This window comes from Amphiura filiformis, chromosome 14 (assembly GCF_039555335.1).
Source record: "Amphiura filiformis chromosome 14, Afil_fr2py, whole genome shotgun sequence".
NCBI classification, from domain to species: domain Eukaryota; kingdom Metazoa; phylum Echinodermata; class Ophiuroidea; order Amphilepidida; family Amphiuridae; genus Amphiura; species Amphiura filiformis.
The window spans coordinates 47,683,415-47,710,194 of record NC_092641.1 but is presented as its reverse complement, the minus strand read 5'-3'; the positions used below and the strand labels follow the sequence as shown (position 1 = coordinate 47,710,194).

The 26,780-nt window shown below is 34.7% G+C and overlaps 1 protein-coding gene and 1 long non-coding RNA gene across 4 annotated transcripts in view; both read right to left on the bottom strand.

The window, feature by feature from the left end:
- LOC140169060 (alpha-2,8-sialyltransferase 8B-like) overlaps nucleotides 1-26,780 on the bottom strand; it is a 132,223-nt gene that overhangs the window by 53,666 nt on the left and 51,777 nt on the right. The window lies entirely within an intron of this gene.
- Nucleotides 12,478-15,748, bottom strand: LOC140169059 (uncharacterized). Its single transcript, XR_011861334.1, has 3 exons — nucleotides 15,372-15,748; nucleotides 13,146-13,332; nucleotides 12,478-12,712 (listed from the first exon to the last, which is right to left on the bottom strand). It is a non-coding gene; the product is annotated as an uncharacterized lncRNA (long non-coding RNA).

The following is a 26,780-nucleotide window of genomic DNA, read 5'->3' as shown; positions in this document are numbered from 1 at the left end:
CGTAGAGTCTCTGAATAGCTTAAGTATGGTCGATGCAATCAAATGCCTTGGAGAAGTCCGTCACAACTAGGGTTCCTACAGTTCCTCCTTTGTCTGTACCTTTGAAGAAAACATCAAGAATTTCAATTAGACAATGAGAAGTAGACGACCCTTTGATACTACCATATTGGTTGCGGTCAATTGCACTAGAAATATCATCAAGCACCCAATTTGCAACAAACCCCTCACATACTTTTGCCAAAAGGAAGTCAATGAGATTGGCCTTAGTTTTGAGATTGTAGCAGGGGTTTCCTTTGGAATTGGGGCAATTGTGGCATCTTTCCAAACTTCGGGGACCATTCCATCTTTTAAAGATGAGTTGAATATTATCTGTTACTGGGATGCTAAACTCACAGGCAAACTCTCTAATCAACCTCCCAGGGAGACCGTCAGGTCCTGCTGCTTTTTTAACATTCAGTTTTTTCAGAGCATTATACATATCCCATACCTGGATCTGAGGTGGCAATCTTGCAGGTAGGAAGGCAGGCAGCGCCTGTGGGTTGATTGGAGGTCTACTTTGTGGGACTGAGGCAAAATTATCATTTATAGCCCTTGCAATTGCTTTTTCATCATTTTGCTGGACACCAGGGACTGAAATAATTGGCCTTTTCTGGCATTTGTTGGTTATTAGTTGGATTCCCTTATGCCAGCCTGATGGATCACTTGACTTGAGGTTCTGAATGCGATCTTTGTAGTAAAATTTCTTCGCTTGATCAATGGCACGACTAACCTTATTGCGGAGAAAGCGCCAAAGAAACATTTTCTTCTCTGCAAAAGCTACCTGACGTTTCCTGATTAGGTTCTTAATCTCAGGGTGATCCAAGGTTTATCCTCAGAATGTAGTTTGATAACCTTAGAGGGGAAGTGAAGATCAATTGCTTCCTGAACAGTAGCATAAAATGCATTCGCTTTATCAGCAGGAGATGTCGCGTTCAGAACCTCAGTCCAATAATGTTTGGTTATCCATCTTCCAAACTCATGCACACTTTGTTTACGTAATGGCCTAACTGTTCTTTTGTGAGATTTACCGTTCTTACTATACCCTACTGGTGACCAGTAGACAGTGTTGTGGTCACTTTTACCGATTGGAGAGCTCACAATAGGAGTACCATAGTACTTCTGAAGGTTTGTAATGATCAAATCCAAGATAGCATTGTTACGTGTTGGTTTATCAACAACTTGTTTTAATGAATGGGCTCTGCACAGCGGGTTAATATTGAGCCTATTAAAATCACCTAAAATGACTATACCCAATTCAGGGTGCTGAGACTTTAGAGTATCTAGAGTTGTCAAAATATGTTCAATCAGCAAGTCTTGATACGGTGACTCGGGTGGTATATAAACAGCACAGATAACTATTGCAGACACAGCTCGAGGTAGGCGGTTGGGGCGGGCGCGAAGCCAAATGCATTCCAATTCGTCGGGCACATTGATGTCAGGTAAGGTCTCCACTGGAATGTTTTCATTGGAGTAAACTGCAACACAACCTCCGCGTTTTTCAATTCTGGTCGTGGTAAACAGATTGAAACCATCTACTGCAAGAAAGTCATTGTCAACTCTATCTGGTTGCCAAGTTTCAGTGACAACTGCTATATCAATGGGGTTGATATCTGTTTGTTTGAGCAAAATCTCCAGCTCATCAAACTTATTCATTAATGAGCGGGCATTTGTAAGAAACAGTCCTGGAAGGAGGAAGCTGGTTGTGTTTGATTCAGTTTTTGTGGGTGGCAGATTTGATGCTGATGAAACTTGCGCAAGCACTGCTGGTGGGCGTGTTGGGCGGGGTGAAACTTCTGATGGTCTATTTCCAACCACAACTTGTATAGGGCGTTGGATTTTTCTACCTGCTCGTTTACCCCTTTTAAATGCAGTTTTGAGAATGCCAAGTCCATTTAGCTTGTGTTTGATAGTAGGTAGTAACGAGAGCGGGACCCACATCAATGCGCGTCAATGTTAACTCCCAGGATTCGCATCCAAAATAGAAAGCGTCGCTGTTTTGACAAACTGTCGTATGACGAAAATGCAGTTTTGAGAAAATCACATTTTAAGTTTTTCCAATTTTTGAAGACCCATTGGAGAGCCCCAAAGTAAAATATGTTTATTATTATCAAAGAATATAATCAATAATATATCTGTCTTTGTTCTCAACATAATACAAACTTTCATTCGCTAATTAGAAGTAATTAATCTGCAAACTCATACGACAGTACGCCAAAATAATGCACAATTTGACAACCTATGTATTAATAATGATACGTCATGTGATACGACAGTATGTCAAAATAATAGGCAACTGCAGTTACACGATGGCCTATGGCAACGTATCATGATATGACTGTTTGTCAAAATGTCAGAATGACATTTTATGGGTTTTACATAAAATCCATCTCAATTTGCCCAAAAATAGTCATACGACAGTATGCCAAAACAGCGACGAAAGTATATCTATAGACGAATCCAATTTCACGCATTCCTATACATCAATGGCTGCCAAAGTTGGGTCCCCGTCAACTCAATCTCACCTAAAATGTGAAATGATGCGGCCTTGGAGGGTATTTTAAACTGCATTCTATCACCCGTGTTACATGTTGACAAAAGAATGATGACAGTTTACAACACAAAAGAATCTAACATCGATTTTTAAGCGGCTTTTTGGTGTTGCGGGGACCCAAAGATGGCCGACCAAATCCTGACCATGACTTGGCTCGTTGGATTCGTCTATACACGGCACTCGGATCCTCATCCGGTAAATAATGGCAAAGTGAGCGCGTTTCTTGTAAGTGTTCAAGTTGTAATGGAACGATAATCTGCAAATAACTGATGCAGTTATTTCATGGTAAATAATTGAGATCTAGAAAGTTGTTTTGTCGACAATATTGTCGATAACAGCCTTGTCGACAACAGTCCTACAATCGAATACATCGTAAAGATGCTGAAACTTGAATGTAAATTAATTTAATTTTTGGTGATTCGCAGCGAGCGATGTTTAGTTTGTATGGCGAGTGGAAAATTGGTCACTAGAAATCGGAAAAAAACTAGGAAACTATTACAAAATAGAGAAGAAGTAGCTCTATTATCGAATAGATTTGCACGTGAATTAATACAAAATGACTACAGGTTCCAACAAGAAGAGTCTTTCAAAAAGACACAGTTCACGGATCAGGTGTATAGTAATTTGTTCTAACTTTCTATTTTCATACCTAACCTACTCTGTACTGATCTTATAATGAATTAGTGATTTGAGGCATAATGGTACCTACATCCTGACCCTGGCTTATATAACTCTCCAGCAGATACAAACTTTCAAATCATTATCACTATAGGCCTATTGAAATTTAATTATACCATGCAGATAATAACTTTGGCCCAATAACTATTAGGGTTCCAATTAAGATAAGCAAACATTACTGGGTAAATAACAGGCACTAAATTTCATGGTTGGAAGTAATTGAGTAAATCGCCTGTATCAATAATATGCAGTACATTTTTCATATATGCAGTAATATGCTCAGCCTTATCACAAAGTAAACAATAGCATTGACCTTACCCACCAATCAGTAAAGCCTATTATAATCATGTGATGGCTCAATCCAATAGTAAACATGCTTAGAAAAAAGGCAAATAAATAGTCCTGGCTGCCATTATTTCAATACAAGATACCCAGTAAACACAAAACGTTTTCGACATCATTCGCAAAAGGTTATAAAAGGTTGTCAGAAAACGTTTAAATGTCGGGTTATATAAAGGGTATATTAATGGTATAAAACATTTTCATAACAATAAATAAATAACATTTGTTGGTAATTTACTGCACACCAAACACAGATGTTTTACAGAAAACATTTAAATGTCGGGTTATATAAAGGGTATAAAAACGTTTTAATAACATTCCAAAAACATTTTTGAAAACTTGGTACAAATCATTCTAATCAGAATGTTATTTTGAAGTTAAAAAAATATTTTGCAAACAATGTTTGCCCAAAATATTTACAATAACGTTTTTAAAATGTTTTCACGACCTTTATACAACCCGACATTTAAATGTTATTAAAACGTGTTGTAAAAAACATTTTTAAGAACATTTCTGTGTTTGCTGGGTGCAAATATAATTTTAACATAATGTTATTAAAACGTTTTAAATAAGTTATATTTTGGGTTTTGGTTTAGGTAAAAACGTTAAAATGTCGGGTTAGCAAAAATTATATGTTAATGAGCTTCTCCAGCCATTTTAGCTCATTAACTTGATTGATTATTGATAAAAACAATGAGATACAAATAAAATATAAATATATATAGACATATTTTGAAAACCGTATGTCCGATTTGCTTCAAACAAAAGGCATATTGATAGTTGTGCTTTGCTCTACTCAATTACCTGGGTTACTCTTTCATTTATCGGATGTTTTAACCCCATGAGCACTACCTGCCGATCTAACATTGCCTCTGATTGGTCAATTACATGATATCTTCATTTTAATCACCAATCAGAATGGAGCTTTTGCAAATATTTCACCCCAATTTTGTGTGGTGAATTTATTCAAAATAACTTATACGCTTGGCTAACAGATTCCTCATTAAGAACATGATTCCAATTTGTTAATTCAGGTGATTTGTAAAAGAATGCATATTACGTTGAGTAAATGAACGACCATGAGTGGATCCAACAAAATTATATTTCAATGAAATAGAATCAGTAAATTGAAAAATAGGATAATGATCCGTGATGTCAGACACACATAAAATTAAAATTTTCTTATCAAAGACATTAGTGAAGATATTATCAAGAAGTGTGGCAGAATGTGACGTAATCCTGGTGGGGCGATCTATAAGCGGAAACATGTTATAATCAAAGTAAACTTAATTGTGAGGAAATTCTGAATTCTTGAATCAGTCTCGTGCTGTAAAAGGTCTAAGTTAAAATCACCCGAAATATAACAATAAACAACAGTAATAGTTTACAAGAGTTAACACAGTTGGGTTTAAACAGATTCTTTGGCATAGCATTATCAACGATATCATTATATAAGAAAGGATTCAGTTTCAAACTTAGCAGCTTATTATATTCAATGGAGTTATTAAAATAAAAAAGATTACATTTAAATTCATTATCATCAAGAATGTGATTGAATGGAAATAAATTACCGGTACAACTAAAACACATCCAGTTATTAACACGAGTATTACCATAAACACATCTTTTATGATAGAAACAATTACAGTATTTACAAGTTATCTTAACATTTTCATGAACAATATTCTTGAAACATTTATTACAATTTGCCATACAAGCCAACGTCAACACGAAAATACACAACAATTACACTAAACAAAAGGGGTATGAAAAATTAAAACAGTAAGGCCACAAAACATGAAAGCCATAGAGAGCCGCGGCATAACCACCAGGGAAAACATAAATCATATAAAAGGAAAAATAGATAATATAAACAGAAAATTAATAAATAACAAATCAAATTATTTGGATAAATGAATAAATAAAGTAATCAATTAATCAATTAATTAATCAATCAATTAATTAATTAATTAATAATCAACTAATTAACCAATAACTAAATGATAAATGGATGAGTTAAATAAATTAAACAATTCAATTGAAGTTCAATCCAACGCATCAGAGATCAAATGGGAAAAAGAAATTAATGAGATTAGAAGTCTAAAATAAGAAATAGATTACGACATGAACATATCGTTTTCACAACTGAGCGAAGAGCGAGCAGGAGAAGGAGCAATGGTGAATAGGAGAAAAGGAATCACCCGCTCACTCAACAATGCTCAATCATGAACGAATACAACTGGAGCACACAATAAATCATGCCTACTGGCATAAATAGAATGTCCTCTTGCATGCACGGGCATATATATACAGGGTGTATCAAAATGATTGGTACCGGGATATGTGACATTTTCAAAAATATATCAAAAATATAATATTGCTAATTAATATAGTTTTTGTACTATAAATAGAAAGGGGCATAAGTTAACTTATTGATCTAATAATCTGAAGATAATAGATTGATGCATCTGGAAGCTATTGCCATTTAAACGAAGATCGTTGTAATCATAGTTTACGTTACACTAAACAACACTGCTTGCAGTAGCGTACACAGGAATTTTTCAAGGGGGGTGTGATGATAAAAAATAATCAACTTTTAAAAATGGCCACTTGTTTATCCGATATGGTATGGTAGGGGGTGTCGGGGATGTTCCCCCTTCAGAAGTAAGAAACTTTTGCAAAATGAAGACCTAATTGAAGCGATTTGGTGGTCCATTTTGGCACTATTTATAGTGTGTAAAATTTTAGTTTCAAAAAGCCTAAAACTTCTGAAATGATGGTCTATGAAGCCTTTCGTGAACAAGTTTGTCCTCAGAAATTTTGCAAAATGAAGGTCCAATTGAACTTGAAGCCATTTGGTGCATAATTTTACACCATTTCAATGCAAAGTACTGTCTAAATATGCTTTATTTTCACATATTTTTTTGAAAAGCGATTAGATTTAGATTACAAAGAAAATCAGCTAAAATCATCTGAAGTACATAAGCTTGCGATATGTAGGCCTACTTGCACTATGTTTTGACAAAAAAAATTGCCAACGGTTTTCAGCTGATAACATGGCGCAATGCGGTGTAAGAGATGCAGTTTTGTAAGCGTGATGCATCGATGATAGGATTGACATAATACTTTTAAGTACGTTGCTGGGGTAGGGGTGTGGGGTGTGATGATGTGGGGAGGTGGGTGTTGGTGTAAACATCCATGTCAATTAACAATTAAGAGCTTTACGTACGTACGTTGCCAGGATGTGATGACTGGGAGGGGGTGTGGAGGTGTTAACATGTATCAACAATGAACACACTGAGATAATTTGTGTGGGGGTTGTAAGGCATCCATTGGCCTACATGTATGATATTATTGTGATAATATGTCCCCTATGCCTTGCTCATCTCCCACCTGTCATCCCCCTCCCTCTCTCCCTCCCTCTCACCCTCTCCCCCCCCCTCTCTCCCTCCCTCTCTCTCTCTTTCTTTTCCTTTCCTTTTCCCCATTTTATTTTTTTGGACAGATCCAAGGGGGGTGTTTCACACCCGTAACACCCCCCCCCCCTGCGTACGCCAATGACTGCTTGAACCATATATGCCTACATGCTTTCAATGAAACCATGCTGAAGTGTGGAATACTGTGGAGCCATTCCAATAACTCTTACCAGGTCTAACCTAACAGACACTGTGTACAGTCTATAACCATTCTGCCACACCATCCACTTAGTAATCTCAATGCATCTTATAACAGTTTAAATTACCGTCCTAAATAGCATTACTCTCAACCAATAAATATTGATTAGTTCATTTATATACATTATGAATGAAGAAATAGGCAAGGAAAAAATAAAACATTTCCAAGATTTTCAACATATCATTCTCACTAAAAATGTCTTTGTAGTAAAAAGAGCTTTGAAAATGGTGCGCTACTAATCCAGCGTGTAAATACACCTACTTTCCTTTAGAATCCTGTAACTTCTGAACGAAATGTGCTATCTTAATGATCTAAAATTGTTAGAAAAGATAAAACTACTTTACTCTCAAATATTAAAGCAACTAGAGGCAAATGATGGTCATAGACCATAAACCTAGCTGGGGTTTGTTGAGGTGTTTGAGGTTGTGGTATTTGGTTGGTATGGGTGCAGCATTTGTTTTTGGTGCGTATGTTGTAAGTATGTAGACTACTCTTTGTTTTGTTATGAGCGGTACAAAAATGCAAATCTTCTTTGAATTATACGTCACTAGGTTAATTTGGACCGTTGTTTCTCCATATGTCTACAGATTTAGAATCGTTTGTGAAGATTTCATGATTATGGGCGCATGACACCAAATCACTGCGCGAAAGGTGTAATGGTGATGAGTTCCGGTTAAAAGTATGAGGCTACTGGAAACAATGTGGTGTCCTTAGGGACCATGTTCTTCGTGAGGTTGGCATGTTCTGATTTAAATGAAAGATGCTAACCTATTAATGACTAAAATAGATATGAAATTATACAAATCGATTTCACAAGAAAAGTAGGCCTGTCCGAATTACTGCTAACGGAACAAGTTTTAATACTAGTTTTGGCGTTGAAATAGCGGCGTCGCTTTTCAACATTTTTTAATAAAAAACTGAATCTGTAAAGTTCCCCAAAATTGAAGCTAAAATGAAATTTCAGTCCTTAATTAATACAGGGATGACTTTAAAAAGTGAAAAAAATTGTCACGCCTGGTAGAGAACGCCGCTAAAAAAATTTGATTTCTACGTGCTTTTCAATGGAGAAGTTATTTGGTGGTTTATGTCCTTGAAAGCATGTTATAAAAATGGTGGAATGAGCTATAAAATTTGGAATTTAAAGTTATTAAAGAAAGATTTCCCCTGAAACTGATTTATTTTGAAATGAGAATATTCTATTATATAATCATGAAGCTTTCAAACAAGATTTTAGAGTATAAATTTCTGGAAAATTCGCTGGAAACAGGGTTTGGTACCAAAGCTGGCAATGGCGGCCATGTTTGTTCAGATATACCATTTTGAGCTTAAAATCGAATAACCATTCAACTTTTAAAATTTTTGTTTAAGAAAATGGTATAATAATTGAAAAATGTATAACATGAAATGTGTTTATAAGATACTCTTGGAAACATTTATCCCATCAAAGGTATCCAAATACCTCCAACTGCCTTATCAATAGCGTTTTAAGGGGACGTGTCTTTTTTCCTCTCAATTTTAACGAAATTTGGTCGGTATATGGCGATATTATTTGCAATGCTTCTGTTTTCAATTCTCTGGAGGAAATTCATTAGCCAAGTTTGTGATGAGTTTCTTTGATTAAAGATATTGTAATATTATCAGACATTGGGAGAAAATAAGCACTCAACGGTGGGGAGGTGTCGTGTCTTTATACCCCTACCCCTAACGTTTCCGACCTAGGCATATACTCGTGCAATGAGATGATGCTTGTCATTGGGGGTGGTTCAGAAACCTTTGTGCATTTTGCTTATATAATGTGCAACTTAAGTTATTTGACTCAATGTTGTTAAAGTTTAACTATTATGACGTCATTATTGTATTTAAAGATCGATCAAACCTGCTTTAAACTCTGTTTATATCTATAATTGCTCAAAAGTACCCAAAATGGCGGGTTTTTCAATGTATCAAAATTGTTTAGAGAACCCTTATAGGAGATTGGTGTAATGTATGAATTAAAGAAGTGACACTTTTTCTAAGAATGGTTTATTGTTTCCAAAAATAGAGAAAATTTAAAAAAATTCAAACCTCTTGTGCGGTTGAAAGCATGTTATAAAAATGGTGGAATGAGCTATAAAATTTGGAATTTAAAGTTATTAAAGAAAGATTTCCCCTGAAACAGATTTATTTTGAAATAAGAATATTCTATTATATAATCATGAAGCTTTCAAACAAGATTTTAGAGTATAAATTTCTGGAAAATTCGCTGGAAACAGGGTTTGGTACCAAAGCTGGCAATGGCGGCCATGTTTGTTCAGATATACCATTTTGAGCTTAAAATCGAATAACCATTCAACTTTTAAAAATTTTGTTTAAGAAAATGGTATAATAATTGAAAAATGTATAACATGAAATGTGTTTATAAGATACTCTTGGAAACATTTATCCCATCAAAGGTATCCAAGTACCTCCAACTGCCTTATCAATAGCGTTTTAAGGGGACGTGTCTTTTTTCCTCTCAATTTTAACGAAATTTGGTCGGTATATGGCGATATTATTTGCAATGCTTCTGTTTTCAATTCTCTGGAGGAAATTCATTAGCCAAGTTTGTGATGAGTTTCTTTGATTAAAGATATTGTAATATTATCAGACATTGGGAGAAAATAAGCACTCAACGGTGGGGAGGTGTCGTGTCTTTATACCCCTACCCCTAACGTTTCCGACCTAGGCATATACTCGTGCAATGAGATGCTGCTTGTCATGGGGGGGGGGTTGGTTCAGAAACCTTTGTGCATTTTGCTTATATAATGTGCAACTTAAGTTATTTGACTCAATGTTGTTAAAGTTTAACTATTATGACGTCATTATTGTATTTAAAGATCGATCAAACCTGCTTTAAACACTGTTTATATCTATAATTGCTCAAAAGTACCCAAAATGGCGGGTTTGTTCAATGTATCAAAAATTGTTTAGAGAACCCTTATAGGAGATTGGTGTAATGTATGAATTAAAGAAGTGACACTTTTTCTAAGAATGGTTTATTGTTTCCAAAAATAGAGAAAATTTAAAAAAATTCAAACCTCTTGTGCGGTTCAAGGGCGCATGACACCAAATCACTGCGCGAAAGGTGCAATGGTGATGAGATCCGGTTAAAAGTATATGGCTACTGGAGACAATGTGGTGTCCTTAGGGACCATGTTCTTCGTGAGGTTGGCATGTTCTGATTTAAATGAAAGATGCTAACCTATTAATGACTAAAATAGATGTGAAATTATAGAAATCGATTTCACAAGAAAAGTAGGCCCTGTCCGAATTACTGCTAACGGAACAAGTTTTAGTGCTAGTTTTGGCGTTGAAATAGCGGCGTCGCTTTTCAACATTTTTAATAAAAACTGAATCTGTAAAGTTCCCAAAAAGTGAAGCTAAAATGAAATTTCAGTCCTTAATTAATACAGGGATGACGTTAAAAAGTGAAAAAAATTGTCACGCCTGGTAGAAAACGCCGCTTAAAAAAGTTGATTTCTACGTGCTTTTCAATGGAGAAGTTATTTGGTGGTTTACGCCCATAAGGGCGTTAACCGCAAATAACTTCTCCATTGAAAAGCACGTAGTAATCAACTTTTTAAGCGGCGTTTTTACCAGGCGTGACAAATTTTTTTCACTTTTTAACGTCATCCTGTATACCTTCAATTTCGGGGAACTCAGTTACAGATTCAGTTTTTAAGTTAAACAATGTTAAAAGCGACGTCGCTATTTCAACGCCAAAACTAGCATTAAAACGTGTTCCGTTAGCAGTAATTCGGACAGGGCCTACTTTTCTTGTGAAATCGATTTGTACTATAATTTCATATCTATTTCAGTCATTAATAGGTTAGCATCTTTCATTAAATGCCAACCTCACGAAAACATGGTCCCTAAGGACACCACATTGTCTCCAGTAGCCATATACTTTTAACTGAACTCATCACCATTACACCTTTCACGCAGTGATTTGGTGTCATGCGCCCATAATCATGAAATCTTCATAAACAATTCTAAATTTATTATGTGGTGTCAAAACAAAATTATCTTACTCTAAAACCGTCGAGGTACAAAACAATAATTATAGACATATAGTTACATGCCTTTCAAGAAAAATATCTTATTAACACGGTAGGCCCTATGTTGCTTAGAAAAATGTAGAAACTGATAATGATGATGATGTCGATAATGATGATGATGATGATGATGATGATAATGATGATTGATTATGAGGTCTCCAAAAGTGGCCCGGTTTTTCCTTTCCCTACATCGTGTGTATCTATTAATAACACACTTCAATAATCAATAATCAGTCCCGTGACGGCCTCTACTAACTTCGGTTTATGGGCGCTAATATTTCATGTTCACTGTCACTTATTTATCGCCATACTATATATTGCCAGAGAATTGTACCTTTTTTTGGTGCCATCCTTCAGTGCAGAAGTGAGCGGTTCGATACCAATATTTTCGGTCAAATCTCTATTCAATTAACACGGGGAGTTGGCTAGCTATGCCTTGCCCTCATTCATATTTTACAAAAGTGCGACTATTTCTAAACATGTAATCTACCTGCAATGTTAGGTCATGTTAGAGAAATATATTTGCTAGAAGTTTACAAAATAAGTTAAATATTGGCTGGTTATTTTTCACACAGTGATGTTAACTAGGCAAGTGCCCATTCTTCAACGTACATCATTTGTAGGGGTCACGCGTCAATGGTGAGAGCACTGTGTATTGTTTATATAGGAAGACGGACAGTAACTGCAGTATGTATACATTACTTCAAGGGCACTACCACTTCAAATCCTTTTTTTTCTTTTTTTTTTTTGCTCTTCTTTTTCAAACCAAAATGGGTCAACCTTTTCGGGCGGTTAAAGAAGGGCCGGCAAAATTTTCTTCAGCCCCCGGGGTAGGGGCGACCACGGGATATAAGGTGTATACATGTACGGCAAAATTATAAAGGCAAAAAAAATAAAACATTTGTCTCATATCTCTCGACCGATACGATAGCCCAAATTCCCAATAGCAAACCCCTCCGATTATTATCCTACCATATTAAATTTCGTACATTTTCTTGTACAGCATAAAGGCGCACATGCGCAGCGCGGCGACCCGTGTTCAAGAGACTATCCTAAATAAACAAACAATCAATAAATAAACAAACAAGAGTAAAGAAACAATAACACTAACTTACTTATTCCTCTATATCCCTAGGGTGTTGCACAGAAGGTCCATCATCAAAAACTGGTTCTGGGTAATATCCATCAAAGACATATGGCAAATAATGTTCTTCATATGCTCTGTCCAATCTATCCAACTCTTCCTCAGTTAGAAAGCCCCTTTCATTAGTTTGAGTTTCAACATCTGCCTGAACGTCTTCTTCAGTTGCTAGACTTTCAAATTCTTCAAATTGTCTCTGCAACTCATTATCTGTTGGCAAGTCATAATATGCTTCATATTGCCTTTCAAATTCTGCATCAGTGATTGTACTTTCTAAGTGTTCAAGTTAAAAAAAAAATTCTTCTTCAGAGGGTTTAACTTCCAAAGGAATTATATTTTCCATCTAGTCTGTTTTGAACAACAACTGTGAAGAAGACAAAGCATTTCAAACAGGGGTGTCTATTCTTCCAGAAAATTGATATTATTTCCTCGTACCCTTCGGCTCATTCCAGATCCCTTAATAAGGAACTTCACTTATTTTTAAGTAATTCTAAACCCTGCTCATCGGAGAGAGTTCGTCCGATATCATTTGGATATTGTGCCACATATGCCAATATTACAAAAGACAGTGATCACGAGAGACAGGTGACTGCTATACAATACATACCATGTATTGTACAATGTATACAAGTGTATTACTTACCTTCAAACGCAATCCACTTTAAAATCTTAAAACTGATATATAAAACAAGAAATCCACAACAAAATGACAAACTCCAACAAATTCTAAGTCAAAGTCTATACAAGTATCCAAATTCATATGTCCTCACACAGATGTCTACTAAGTCCTTGGTAGTGACGCCGTGGCGATAACCTTCTGAAAAGAAAATCTTCACAACCTGGTGTTCACCATGCAGGTGCTATCCAATTTCACCTCGATTCATACTAGGGCTACTTCATTTATAAAAAGGAGGTAAAGTTCTCCTCCTATACATTAGGCCAAATAAAAAATAAAAATGTTACACGTCCCTCCGCTTCCTTTCTTGAGATTTCTTCAATTTCATTTTATTTTTATTTTCATTCAGTTATAACTTTCCAAACAATATGTATATATTAAAAAAGTACAGATGTTTTCTATAGCCTTCCTATTATATACAACAAACACTTTCGGAAGCTTTTCTGATACTTAGAATAGAGTGGCCATACCTCTCAGAACAACAAACAAAAAAGAGGCCTCCTCCTTTTTCCAGCCATTATTGTCTACGCTAAAACAGCTCTAATTATGTATATTCACACCAATTTTAAGGTAAAAAATAAAAAATAAAAAGTCACCTCTTCCTCTTTTTTTTCAAAAACCAGGACACCCGGGCCAGGACATAAACATGTTTTTTATTTTATTTCACCTTATAAAAAATGAAACTACACCTTAAAGTTCCCTACAATGAAAATAGCAACACCACTACTTTGCACACGTCAATACCACTGCACATGTCACTAACTATTATTAAAGTGATATTTTAAATTGCTCTTACAACCCGCATATTCAGGTCATGTTTGCAAAAAATCAAGCACCAATTACTCCAACTAACAAACACTATAAACCAGCCGGCAGCCCCTACCTAATTATATGTGACATATAGATATCAAATGTAACGTGATACCACAGTGCTCCGGCACCGAATTACCTAAATGTATCACCAGGGAAGTACTCCTGCACTTTTCAAACAGACATATATAGTATATACTACATCAAATGTAACTGATACCACTGTGCTCCTGCACCGACTTAGCTCTCCTGCACCGAATTACCAAGTAGCTATTCCAATCACTACAGTTTTAAAGGCTTTCATACTATTTCCACAAACCTCATATTAAACAAACAAACAAAATAGGCCAAACAAATTAATTCATATCCCACCTTCATGGAAGCCCCCCCGTTTAACCCTAGTCCATTTCATAGCCATTTTTGTGTTATAACCATGTTTAATAAAATTGTAAAATACACGAACACTAGTCTATATTGTTAGGGGTGGTGCAATAATTATGTGTACCCTGGGGGTGAATTCTCAAAATGGTCTGCCAAAATCGCTTGCCCCCCCTTTGGCCGTGCCAAAAACCTTTGCCCCCCTTTCGATGTGCCAAAAACCTTTCCCCCCCTTTTGATGTACCAAAAATCTTTGCCCCCCCTTACACATGCAAGATTTTGGGGAACCCGAATTTAAAACCTTAAATTGTCTTAACATATAATGCGAGCGCAGCGAGCAGGAAATTTTGCATATTTGAACGTGTTCGTAACGTTTTCCTACGCCTTTTTAGGGCGTAATATAGAAACGGTGCCCAAAATATCTATGCCAAAAATTGCTTGCCCCCCTTTCGACCTGCCAAAAATCGCTTGACCCCCCCTTTCGACCTGCCAAAAATGTTTGCCCCCCCTTTGGCCTGCCAAAAAATCTTTGCCCCCCCTATAATTCACCCCGGGGTACACATAATTATTGCACCACCCCTTAATGTTTTTAAACCACACAAATCAGGAACTGAGAACCAAATATTAAACTAAATGTCACATGTTTTCAATCAAACAAAATAAGCTACATAGCCTACTCTAAGATATACATGTACGTATAAAACAATAGTTTCATATAATTATACTAGTACTAACATTGCAATTACTAATCAGCCCAAAAACACCTTCATTACAAAGAAAGAGACAAGAAAACACTACAAGAACATTTTAAACCTGCCACTTTAATCAACTGTTTCCAAACATACAAAGCAAGCAATACTTCCAATCACGGGCTTCAAATAGTAAACACAATGTTAAATCCAGAAATTTCCACTACAATTACTGTGAAGTAGAGCCTTTAACACACCTGGTTCATATCAAACATCACATTCCTATTACAAAGCCCCTATATAAATATGCCTTTACTGCTTCTCATATTCTGTCACAGTTTCAATACATAAACAAACTCTGTGTATCCATACCTTCAGCCTCACTCACAGGAAACAGACACATCATTTATCGGTATGACATTTTCGTATTGGTGCTGCCCTATCTATCTACCTATTGTGCAGAGCTACTATGGTATGGGTTCCTCGTACTAACTAACGGGCAAAACAGACACATCATTTATCGGTATGACATTTTCGTATTGGTGCTGCCCTATCTATCTACCTATTGTGCAGAGCTACGACGGTATGGGTTCCTCGTACTAACTTTGTTGCCAGCGGAAGAAAACGAGAAGATTACAGTGGTTTGTTGCCAGCGGAAGAACCCGACCGATTACAATACCTAGCTGGGGGGGTGTAAACCCCCCAGCTAGGTAATTAACCCCAAACTGGTACAAAACTTAGTTAAACAAATCTGCAAAAATGAGAAGTCGTCGGTATCAATCATTTTGATACACCCTGGATCTATTTTTCCTTTTATATGATTTATGTTTTCCCTGGTGGTTTTTCCGGGGCTCTCTATGGCTTTCATGTTTTGTGGCCTTACTGTTTTAATTTTTCATACCCCTTTTGTTTAGTGTAATTTTTGTGTATTTTCGTGTTGACGTTGCTTTGTATGGCAAATTGTAATAAATGTTTCAAGAATATTGTTCATGAAAATGTTAAGATAACTTGTAAATACTGTAATTGTTTCTATCATAAAAGATGTGTTTATGGTAATACTCGTGTTAATAACTGGATGTGTTTTAGTTGTACCGGTAATTTATTTCCATTCAATCACATTCTTGATGATAATGAATTTAAATTTAATCTTTTTTATTTTAATAACTCCATTGAATATAATAAGCTGCTAAGTTTGAAACTGAATCCTTTCTTATATAATGATATCGTTGATAATGCTATGCCAAAGAATCTGTTTAAACCCAACTGTGTTAACTCTTGTAACTATTACTTTGATAATTCACTGCATTGGGTATTGATGCTTCGTTTAGTGACAGTTTTTCAATTTTACATTTAAATTCTCGTAGTTTTAACAAAAACCGTGACTACATAGAAATTTTCTTATCCTATTTGAAACACACTTTTTCTGTAATTGCAATGTCAGAAACCTGGTTGAAGGAGGATCAATCTAATTTAATCGATATTCCCAATTATAATTTAATTAGTGTACCACGGAAAAACAGGAAAAGCGGTGGTGCTTCTTTGTATATTCACAATTCGCTTTCTTTTAAATTAAAAAAGGATCTTGATTTAGTTCAGCACGACTCTCCTGTTAATGTCATTGATCACTCCGAGTCTATCTTCATTGAAATTTTGAATTCAAAATGTAAGAATATCATTATTGGTAATGTTTATCGTGCTCATAGAACTGATGTTGATTTATTTAACTCTGATTTAAGCCGTTGTCTTGATGTTATTGTAAATGAAAACAAACATTGTTATATTTCGGGTGATTTTAACTTAGACCTTTTACAGCACGAGACTGATTCAAGAATTCAGAATTTCCTCACAAGTTTCTTTGATCATAATATGTTTCCGCTTATAGATCGCCCCACCAGGATTACGTCACATTCTGCCACAATTCTTGATAATATCTTCACTAATGTCTTTGATAAGAAAATCTGGAAAGTCTGGTATATGTGTGTCTGACATCACGGATCATTATCCTATTTTTCAATTTACTGATTCTATTTCATTGAAATATAATTTTGTTGGATCCACTCATGGTCGTTCATTTACTCAACGTAATATGCATTCTTTTACAAATCACCTGAATTAACAAATTGGAATCGATTTAAATCAAGATCCTTTCTTAATTTAAAAGAAAGCGAATTGTGAATATACAAAGAAGCACCACCACTTTTCCTGTTTTTCCGTGGTACACTAATTAAATTATAATTGGGAATATCGATTAAATTAGATTGATCCTCCTTAAACCAGGTTTCTGACATTGCAATTACAGAAAAGTGTGTTTCAAATTGGATAAGAAAATTTCTATGTAGTCACGGTTTTGTTAAAACTACGAGAATTTAAATGTAAAATTGAAAAAATGTCACTAAACGAAACATCAATACCCAGTGAATTATCATTGATCACTCCGAGTCTATCTTCATTGAAATTTTGAATTCAAAATGTAAGAATATCATTATTGGTAATGTTTATCGTGCTCATAGAACTGATGTTGATTTATTTAACTCTGATTTAAGCCGTTGTCTTGATGTTATTGTAAATGAAAACAAACATTGTTATATTTCGGGTGATTTTAACTTAGACCTTTTACAGCACGAGACTGATTCAAGAATTCAGAATTTCCTCACAAGTTTCTTTGATCATAATATGTTTCCGCTTATAGATCGCCCCACCAGGATTACGTCATATTCTGCCACAATTCTTGATAATATCTTCACTAATGTCTTTGATAAGAAAATCTGGAAAGTCTGGTATATGTGTGTCTGACATCACGGATCATTATCCTATTTTTCAATTTACTGATTCTATTTCATTGAAATATAATTTTGTTGGATCCACTCATGGTCGTTCATTTACTCAACGTAATATGCATTCTTTTACAAATCACCTGAATTAACAAATTGGAATCGATTTAAATCAAGATCCTTTCTTAATTTAAAAGAAAGCGAATTGTGAATATACAAAGAAGCACCACCACTTTTCCTGTTTTTCCGTGGTACACTAATTAAATTATAATTGGGAATATCGATTAAATTAGATTGATCCTCCTTAAACCAGGTTTCTGACATTGCAATTACAGAAAAGTGTGTTTCAAATTGGATAAGAAAATTTCTATGTAGTCACGGTTTTTGTTAAAACTACGAGAATTTAAATGTAAAATTGAAAAAATGTCACTAAACGAAACATCAATACCCAGTGAATTATCAAAGTAATAGTTACAAGAGTTAACACAGTTGGGTTTAACCCCTTCGTACATACTGTGTACAATTGTACACATGGACTTCTATTGCTCCCTGTATACCAGGGGAAGCTTATTACTGCAAATAAACACCATGTGCACAATTGTGCATTCATATGCTATCCTCCAGTGCAGATTGCCCTCGTCTAACTGAATGTCACTTTTCATAATCTAAGAGGGCATCACCCACTACCGCACGTTGCCACAAGACATGTACTTTCCCTTTTTAATTGTGTGACCCTTAAGGGTATCCGTAGGGAGAACACTTTGTTTTACGGCCAGGTCTGGCCAGGTGCATGTTTGTTCGCAGTCTACAGGTGTAACTAGGTTGTTGTATATTCTATAATTTTCCTGGTGTGTTAACTGTGATTACATCTAGACACCAGTTTATTTTTTATTTGAACGGGACCCTAATTTAATGAGAAAAACGCCGAAAAGAGAGGCCCGGCAAAAGCCGATTTGCAGACAATTTTGTAGCTACAGACAGCTCGTATTCCATATAACAACTACGGAAACCAATCAGTGCCAGAAGTGTTGATTTATATTTCATCCACTTAGGTTTGGCTTAAGGGATCCAAAATGAGCGTTTATTGCGTTTCGACAGTATTTTTTGTGGGACATGAGAGCACCTCAGACCTATCGAATTGCATTCTGAATACGAAGCATGTCTTTCTGATATCAAATAATTTTCATTTTTGAAAATCACAATATAATACAAATTTTATGACAAATTATAAAATTTGATATTTTTCAAATTTTTGATATATAACAGTCCTCGAAGTAAATTATATAAATCTAATGACATATTCTTAAAGTGTATGTAGCAGGAGGAAAAGCCGACAGTCAATTGAAAATTTTGACCTTTCATATTGAAGATATGGATTTTTTCCCAAAAAGACCTAATTTTTTTTGGTGTTTTGGGGAAAAATCCATATCTTCAATACGAAAGGTCAAAATTTTCAATTGATCGTCGGCTTTTCATCCCACCTACATACATTTTAAGTATAAATCATCAGATATATAAAGTTTACTTCAAGTACTGTTAAATATCAAAAATATCAATTTTTAATGATTTGCCATAAAATGTGTATTAAATTGCGAATTTCAAAAAATCTAAATTATTTGATATCAGAATGACATTCTTCGTATTCAGAATGCAATTCGATATGTCTGATGTGCTCTAATGTCCCAAAATAAATACTGTCCAAACGTTCATACCCCAGCCCTTAACCCACTAAAAGGTAAAACTTTAGCTGATCATTTTAATTATAAATGTAGTGTGTGTGTAAAAGTATATTTCTCAAAATGGAGGAGAGCGCCTATGACTATTGTCCGTTCTGTCTACATGGTCTATGATAATTATTTTCTTACCGAAATATATTCACTTAACACAGACCACGGTTGTCAAACAAATGAGGGCAAACCGCGGGTCAAATCATTGAAAAGTCGCCCAATATTTTTTTTATCAACCGTTGGTTTCTATGAGATAAAAAACTACCAGAAGTCGCGTAAGCCAATGTTGAAAAGTCATGCAATATTTTTCTTAACCATCAATTGGTGTCTATAGGACAGGGAATTGTCGCGAGGAAAATCTTCAAAACTCATCCTATTGACCTAGGCCTATTACATCGCGGGTTTGGCAACCCTGCAATATATACAGTTATATAACATCGCACCGCATTGTGAGGTGAACGAACTGAATGTTGACATTGTATTCAGGATTTAAAACAAGAACTGTCTTTAACCAGACAATGCGGTTGGTATAAAACATAGCGTGTGATATCATGATATCAACTTCAAAATCTAAAAACAAAAGTAAAGAAATAATTTAGGGCGAAATAAATAAACAGCGTACAGCAGGTGCTATCTTGTCAATAATGATAAGAGGAACATGAAAAATACCAGCAGAGAGCATGCACCCCAGTAAAGAGTTAAATAAAGCAAGGAAAAATCATAATGTGCAGAAGGCCTACTTTTCGGATGATATTCACAGAAACAAAAATAAAGAACTAAAGATCTAAAAACAAAAGTAAAGAAAATGAGGGCGAAATAAATAAACAGCGTACAGCATGTGATGACTTGTCAATAACGATAAGAGGAGCATGTACCTCAATAAAGAGTTTAAATAAAACAAGGAAAATCATAATGTGTAGAGGCCTACTATTCGGATGATATTCACTGAAACAGAAAAAAAGAAATAAGTTTAAAGAATTATATATTTTAAGATTAGATAATGAACAATCATACATAAAAATGTGACAGGTGTCTGATGATATTTATACACTTCGAGCAAAAAATAAAGAACTACTTAACACGCGACATAAATAAATAGCCATATTTTATGAAAATATGAATGTTGACATTGCGGACCAGGATTTGAAACAAGAACTGTTTTCAAAAAGAAAACGCGGTTGGTATAAAAACATAGCGTGTGCTATCATGATATAAACTTCAAAATCTAAAAACACAAGTAAAGAAATAATTTAGGGCGAAATAAATAAACAGCGTACAGCAGGTGCTATCTTGTCAATAATGATAAGAGGAACATGAACAAAGCCAGCAGAGAGCATGCACCCCAGTAAAGAGTTAAATAAAGCAAGGCAAAATCATAATGTGCAGGAGGCCTACTTAAAAATAAAGAACTACGTTAGTACGTTTAAAAAATATATAATTTGAAATTAAATAATGCAAAATCATACATAAAAATGTGACATGTGTCTGATGATAATTATACACTTCGACCAAAAATTAAAAAAAATACTTAACACGCGACATAAATAAACAGCCATCTATCAAGAATGACAAGAGGAACATGAAAAAAACCACCTAATATATGAGAGCATGCACCCCAATAAAGAATTGCTTTAAAATAAAACAATGAAAAATCATGACATGTGAAATGTATGTTGATACACTTATAAATAATACTCAAGGGTGAAATAAAAACACCTTATCTACCGATATTTCCACAGTTAAACATACTCAGTGATCACTTGTACTAAAACAAAAATAAAGAAATACTTCACAAATGATAAGAGGAACACATAAAAAATAAATAAGCGAGCATGTCCCAAAACAAATTAGTAAAAGATAAAATAATGATAAAACGTACAAGAAGGGGCAAAATATTTGTCGCAAAAACTTATTAAATGCTCATTTGCTCTAAGATATTTAACGTTTGCAATTTACTCCTAGTTTATCATTTATTTATTATTTATCTAGGCTTATATATCTTTTATTTATTTATCTATTAATTTATCTATTTATCAATTTATTTCAATATCATTATTATTAAGTGCCTATTTATAATGATATTTAAATCTATCAACATTATGCTTACGTCATCCAGGAGTTATTATCCCACTTGAAATCGCCATATAAACACAAATTAATAAAGAAATACCCAATGGGTGAAATAAAAGCATGATCTATCTTTTCAAGAATGAAAAGAGGATATAAAAATATAACAGAGCATGTCCTATAAACATGATAAAGAATTATTTAAAATCGTACAAATGTGAAACATGTAATATGACATATACTTAAGGGATCTGGAATGAGCGTTTTGACAGTATTTTTTGTGGGAAATGAGAGCACATCAGACATATCGAATTGCATTCTGAATACGAAGAATGTCTTTCTCATATCAAATAATTTTCTTTCTTTTTTTTAAATTCACGATATAATGCAAATTTTATGACAAATTATTAAAATTTGATATTTTTCAACATTTTTGATATATAACTGTGTAAACAGTCCTCGAAGTAAATTTTATAAATCTAATGACATATTCTTAAAGTGTATGTAGCTGGGAGGAAAAGCCGCCGATCAATTGAAAATTTTGACCTTTCATATTGAAGATATGGATTTTATTTCCCAAAAGACCTATTTTTTTTTTGGGGGAAATCCATATCTTCAATACGAAAGGTCAAAATTTTCAATAGATCGTCGGCCTTTCCTCCCAGCTACATATACTTAAAGAATGTATCATTAAATTTATAAAATTTACTTCGAGGACTGTTATATATCAAAATATCAATTTTTAATGATTTGTCATAAAATGTGTATTACATTGCGAATTTCAAAAAATCAAAATTATTTGATATCAGGACATTCTTAGTATTCAGAATGCAATTCGATATGTCTGATATGCTCTAATGTCCCACAATAAATACTGTCCAAACGTTCATACCCCAGCCCTTAACATAAAACAAAATAAAACGGTCATGATAATATGACATTAAGGGCGAACACCACTAATGAAGCGTCTTGGTTGAAATGCACGTGAAAATTAATGTCTTTCTTTGCTCAATTTGAGGCCTTTTTGGCTCTCACAGTTGCCTGATGTACCCCGTTACATTTTATTAAGAAACAAGGTAGTATAGTTTCTCTCCATTGATTTTGCAATAGCGTCTCCAGGAGGGGGGCTCAGAGGGGCTTTCAGATTTATGCGGTGGGGGGGGGCTTAATGGCTAAAATCGCCAAAAACCGCCTGATTTTACATATCCCTCTAGCGTTGGTTGTCAGTAGATTGCAGTCACTCCTCATCAAGTGTTGACAAAGACAACAGTGGTTGTTGAAACGTACACAGTAAGTGCATTTTCTTGGATCAGATACTACGAACTCTGGTTTACTAGTTTACTCTACCGATCCTGATGAATTTGTTCAATCAATAACGATATCTGGGGACCAATCACAAGCCAGATTCATTTAAAGATGCATTACATCATGACCAATTTTAGTTAGGCCAGAAATTGGCCTAACTCTCCATAGAATCCCGTGTTAAAAAGTTATCCGCAATCCAAAGTCAGTAGTCCACTTGGGAAGCTAACAAACAGAGGGCGTACGGTGACTGAAAAGATTAGATGTGAAAATCTATCAATTGTGCACAAATAATAATCAGAGTTTTAAGCTTAAATGCAATACCCAGAAGCACAATTGGCAAGTGGAGTACGGAGAAGTCTAGCTACACCCTGGAAGGGGAAAAACAGTATTTGAAACGAGGAAATGTGCAATATGACTTAATGTAATACATTAGAAAAGGCTTAAAAGGCAACTATTAGGCCCTGATTCATATTTAATCATCATTTAGGCCTGTAAATTAGATTGTCTGTGTAAATTTAGCAGGATCCGACTTTTTAAGACGACTTTCAAAATGTGTTACATTTCAGAAACACCAAGCTGTTTGTGAGGTGGCGTTAGCTGTATGGGTTATAGGTTGAACTTTTTACAATATTTCTGGAAAAAAATCCTGAAATCCATATATTAATTTTTACAATGGATGTCGTCATCTGACCTTCTGCTTGCAGAAAGGGAAGTTTTGAAGAACTGAGTTGTTTTCCCGGCCCCTGTCTGTACAGAAAGTCAGTGGGGTTATTTACTGGTGTGCACCCTAAAAGGCCCTTGTCATAACCAATGGTGGCGGCATGATTTTCCCGTGCATGAGGGTTTAGGGAAAATTAAATTATATGTCTAAACTTGAGGTTGCATGTGTAAAACATGGTCTTTTTTAACGCATGTTTGGGGTATTGAAATGATATTTTTTTGGCTTGCACAATCATGGTAAAGATCCATGTCATACATACGAGATTATAGGACATACAATACTTGGTAGGCCTAATGATAATGCGTAAACTTTGTACCTGTTAGGGAACTGAAATCAGACTGAAAACACAAACGTCATTCGAGGCTCTGTCTCACCAGTTGCATTTACAAGGCCCTTGTTATAACCAGTGGTGGCGGATGATTTTTTTCTGGGGGGGAAGGGTCACACAAGGTTCTGAACAGAAACGTCACATACGGACCAACCCACACTACCGAGAACCGCGAATGCCGAGAACCGCGAAAGCCGAGAACCGCTCTAGTTTTATATGAAATATCATTGTGGACAAGCTAAATTCTAGTCAGGGGGTTAGTGTAAGACCTGTAGAAAACATGGAACACTATTTTTGATCAAATGCTTCAAACATATGTGGTGTAGAATTTTTTTTTTAAATGGTGTGTACAATTGTACACAGCGTGTCTCACCTTGTAAATATAAGACTAATTTATTGTGTTCAGTTGTACACAGTGTGACTAATCTTATCAATATATAGGAGTTATTTAGTATACTTTGTACATCATTATAAGTTATTTTTAACTCTTTTGTCAATACTTCCATTCAGTTTATAATTTGCTCTGGATGCATTTTTTGGAAAAACCACTATGTAGGCCTATTATTACAGAGATAGTTAAGAGTAACTGGTCGTTGATGGGCCCGAAAATGGATCGTGTAGAGTGGAGTAACAAAATTAGTCTCAGAAATCAAGTTTATTAAGTGTGATGTCTTTTTCGGTCTCTCCAAAGACAAGAACTGTTTACTAGCATTTTATACCAAATTAATGAGAGTTAAGAGCCTACAGATACGGACGTATGAAGGCAACAGAAAAAAGAAACAAAGGGTTCAAGTTTGTTGCTTCACATATGTTACCAAGTTTTACTGCCATTACTTAGTCATAATGTGTACAATTGTATCCAAAAAATCATTGTAAACGTCGTCACTTAGTCACAATGTGTACAATTGTACACATGCCCTAATTTGCATAATTGATGTGGTAATTATTTTTTTTTAGTTTTTCACAAATTACTATCCAAAATAGTTATAATAAGCATAAAAAATATTTTTTTGATCGAGCCATCTTCCTTCGTGTCCGAAGGGGATCTATACAGATTCTTTGGCATAGCATTATCAACGATATCATTATATAAGAAAGGATTCAGTTTCAAACTTAGCAGCTTATTATATTCAATGGAGTTATTAAAATAAAAAAGATTACATTTAAATTCATTATCATCAAGAATGTGATTGAATGGAAATAAATTACCGGTACAACTAAAACACATCCAGTTATTAACACGAGTATTACCATAAACACATCTTTTATGATAGAAACAATTACAGTACATGTATTTAAAAGTTATCTTAACATTTTCATGAACAATATTCTTGAAACATTTATTACAATTTGCCATACAAACCAACGTCAACACGAAAATACACAAAAATTACACTAAACAAAAGGGGTATGAAAAATTAAAACAGTAAGGCCACAAAACATGAAAGCCATAGAGAGCCCCGGCAAAACCACCAGGGAAAACATAAATCATATAAAAGGAAAAATAGATAATATAAACAGAATTTATTGATAAACTGTCTGTCTGTCTATAATCGTTGTTTTCCCATTAGGGATAAACAAGTGAAGCAAAGTTACAATCGTATTCCTCATAAACCATGGATCACAACTGCTAATAACATCCATCAGACGTAAGGACAAGCTGTATCGTAAATTCAAATCTTCTCCAACAGATGCTAATAAGCGTTTACTAGTAAATTATAGAAATACTCTTACCAGTCTAATTCGTAATTCTAAGAAAATGTATTATTGTAATCTACTCAGTGAACACAAGCACAATCTCAAACAAACCTGGAAAATTTTAAATGATCTTTTAGGAAGGAAGCGTAAGCAACCTTTTCCAGATTGTTTTAATATAAATAACATTCCAACAACTGATCCTAGCATGATTGCCAATGGTTTTAATGATTTCTTCACCAACATTGGTCCTAAGTTAGCTATAAAAATTCCCTTTAAAAGGGAAGGCCAGCGTCAATGCAGAAGAGGTCTTGTAAATAGTTTGGGTCACCGTGAAAGGCATTTTTAGGATCACGCTTACATCCATGTTACATGACAGTTCACCAAACCATCAATGGTGAGAACATGCACACTGAAACAGCAAAACACATTAACTCCTATAACTCCTGTCAACTCTTTAATTCATTACTCCAAATTGTTCTGTATTTTTGTCTTTACTGCTTTTTACCCATGCTTATTATAAAAATCAAGAAATACACTGCAGTTGTTAGTTAATTCGCTATGTTAACTCAACTTACATGCACATTTTATTTTAAAATAATTTTATATTATTTCGCAATGTATAGTTTACTATAAAGTAGATAGTGGCAAGCACATGATAAAGGACTGATCATTCACTACAATCTTCACTTTTAAACTGTATTTTTGAATGTGTTGATTGTTAGTCCGAAACTCCTGCAAAGCTATGGACATGGCATCTTACCTACTCCATTCTGTAGTCTGCATTGTGTGTTTTCTCAGTCTTCAATCATTTTGTTGAATGTAATTTTAAAAAAAAAAAAAAAAAGATAGAAATTGGCCTCACTTTAGTTATGTGTCATTTTACAGTATTTATCATTTATAAAGTAAGACAATAATTTATTTATTTTCTATAAGTGCATGTCAAAATATGGGATATATTGTTCAATATTATAGCTAGCCCCTAAAAACTTTATTTTCAATCGGATTTTTCCCGTTGAAAAGACAAAACTGATGTTAAAGATAGCAATACTATCATCAATAACATTTTGAGTCAATTTTATCCATAAAACGATACAGGATAGGATAGATA